Source organism: Pygoscelis adeliae, unplaced genomic scaffold (genome assembly GCF_000699105.1).
Source record: "Pygoscelis adeliae isolate BGI_AS28 unplaced genomic scaffold, ASM69910v1 Scaffold275, whole genome shotgun sequence".
Taxonomy (NCBI): domain Eukaryota; kingdom Metazoa; phylum Chordata; class Aves; order Sphenisciformes; family Spheniscidae; genus Pygoscelis; species Pygoscelis adeliae.
The window spans coordinates 234,115-237,069 of NW_008824763.1; positions in this window are offsets into that span (position 1 = coordinate 234,115).

Genomic DNA, 2,955 nt, shown 5'->3' on the forward strand with positions numbered 1-2,955 from the left:
GGCGGGCGCCCAGATTTAAGAGGGGGGAGAGAAGGTAAAAACCGAGCGGAAAGCCAAGTTTCGGGTTCGGTGACGGATTTTGGCTGGGAGCCGTTCCGGGCGCGACGCGACACCGAGCGCGCGTCGCTCCGGTGGAGCTTATTTCGCCCGGATTAAACACCTACCCCACACTGGCACCGCTCACATGTAGGGACGCGGCGGGTCCCCGCGCCCCAGGCGGTCTGCCGGCGAAGATCGGCGACGGCAGCCACGGAAAGGGAGCACAACAAAATGGGAAGGGGAAACGCCGGCGGCTCTGCAACGCCGACAACAACAGAAAAAGGCAGCGGTAGAGCGTGGGCCGCGAGACGCCCCACGCCGAGGGAGCTGCTGCCCAGGCAGAGCATCCTTAACCGGGGTCACGCGTGCGCTCGGTGCGTTTAAAGACCCGTGCCATCTGCAGGGGACGGCACGGTAGCGGCAACGACTCTCCCTCCCCAGCGCTACCCGTGGCACACCGCAGCCAGCCCAGGGCCCGGCATCGTCAGCTAAAACAACAAATACGGACGGTATTAGTACAAAGATACCCTTGGGGTAAAGCAGCGCAAATGTAATCTAAGGAGAATGTTATGGGGAAGTGTGTTTATAATTATAATGGGATTTAATGTACTTTGGGACCAGATGATAGCAGTCATTTAACGAGAACAGCCTAATAACAGAGGCCTCACAATGAAAGGCGGCGCTGCTTGGGTTATTAGACGCGTATGATAACGCAGCGCTCGCGGTAGTACACTTACGGGTAAGGCATCAGCTACCCCTATTTTTTCGGGGGTTATAACTCTGCCGTTTTAACTGGCAGAGCGCGAAAACGCGGAGTGCAGGCAGCCAGCGTGCCTGCAGTATGGTTTTTTTAATTGCCTAAAACTGCTCGAGTTCCTCCCCCTCCCCGACTTTTAAATCCGAACGACTGAAAGGGGGGAAATAGCGAGGCAGTGTGGTTTCAGGTGTTTGTTTACCCTCCTCTAACTTTTAAAAGGCTTGATTTCAGGACTGAAATTTTGCAGACGGTTAGGGGTATGTTTTTTAGTGTAGCTCGCATGAAATTAAGCTGCGTGAGTCCCATTAGCAATAATGGAAATCCCACGGCTAAATTCCCAGGCAGCATCCTGAAAATTAACCCCCCAGTCCTTCCCGTCAACTGGTGCGTTGCACTTTCTGTTGCTCCTCTAATACCTATAGTAAAAGCTACTGAGTTGTTTAAGAGACTGGCTTCCCGCAGTTGCCCTTCCCAAAAGGTACCGACCGGCCTGTCGACCCCGAGCAGGGAAACCCTGCGCGCCCCAGGCAGCGGCGTGCCCGGATCCCTCCTGGATTGACAGCGTGCCGCCGCATTGGTGTCACGGGCAGAGCGTGCTGGCGTCTTTGGAGACCTCCCTGGGCAGCGGGGGGTTTGAATGTGAAGGTTGTTTTGCTTTTAGAGGCGAAGCAAGATGGAAGAGCTGGTTAGACAACTCTGGCCAGAGCATCTTTCCGCAAGCCGTGTTTGTCAGCCAAAACCAAAGGGATCCCCCTTCACTCGGGGATTTCTTCCCTCGCCCGCCTCTGTTTCCGAGCGGGCTGCACCAAAGCAAGCTCTGCCAACCCCAGACCTCCCCAAGGCACCGCGGAGGTCTTTCTCCCGACCTCTCTGGCCGGCCCACGCTGGCTCTGCCCGTACCCGAGCCCCGTTGCCTCCCGAACTGTTACAGTCCCCCCCACACGCAGCCGTGTGCACACAGAGGTGGGAGATCCCTTGCTGGCCAGAAGGCAGAGCGATCGTAACGCGCGTAGAGCGGGAGAAAGCCAAAAACTCCTGTCCATGACCTCGAGCGTCGACTCCCTTTCCCCCAGCAACGCCCCCCGCATGCTGCGCAGGGGAAATGCTAAAGAAACGCAAACTCCTCCCTGCAGAGCCTGGGCCAAGGCGCCCGTGACCTCGCCTACGTCAGGTGCCTCGATCCGGAACGGAAAGGACCGATCGGGACGCGCGCACAAGCCAGAGGGAAGAAGCAGAAGTAGCCACTTGCCTTAGCGCCCCGGGGAAGGGAAGAAGAACCGTCTCCCAAGGTTCAGGCATCGGACCTGCAGGCACGCCGAGAGGCCGGTGGCTCTGGGGCGGGAGGTACCCGCCGGAGCAGGAGCAGCCCTGAGGGACGGGGGGCCGTTAGAGGGCTGCCCAGCACCTGCGGCCCCCCCGGGTGGGGCCCACGGAGATGCCGAAACCGAGCTCGGGAAGCCACCACCACGGCCTTCGGGGTCTTTTCCCCGTGCCCCGGCACGGGAGTTAATCACCTGTCGCTGCCCCCCAGTACCTTCCATTTCCTTCCCATCTCTCCCCATCAGTTTCCAATTTATTTACTTTTCTGATCTTAATCCCCACCTTGTAGGGTAACGTGTTTATTAGAAAGGAACCAGCACGTTAAATGAAGCCAAGCTGGGCTCTTGTGTTAAATAGCAGTCACGCCCAAGTGCCTCTCCATGTGCCATTACTCCAAGTGATTGAGGCAATTTCTTCCTCCGCCATGAGTTTCAGTTGTAAATCTCTCAACCAGATACGGGGGCAATGATGTGCTGCCTGGTGCCATTATTATTAACCTCCAGCATTAAACTCGTGCGCCGTCCGTGGTTTCTCGGGAAGGTCTTCCTGTGAAAGGACCAGGCGGAGAACGGGCATCCTTCCCGGGAAACCTAGGGATCCCCTCAGATCCACTTCTAGCCCCCAGCCCTTCGTTTATTTTGGACGGGGAGAGGCGAACGTTCACTTTCCCAACAGAAGTAGCCTGGCGAGCGTCAGCAGGCCTGCAGGAAAAAAAGCTCCACAAAGCATGGGTAGGGCAAAGTAACGGCCTGTAAGCGTTTCGAGGGATGATGCAAGGGCAGCTTCAGGCTTCTCCTCCAGGACTCAGCTAGGCACGCGGAGAGGAAGAGGAGAAGAAA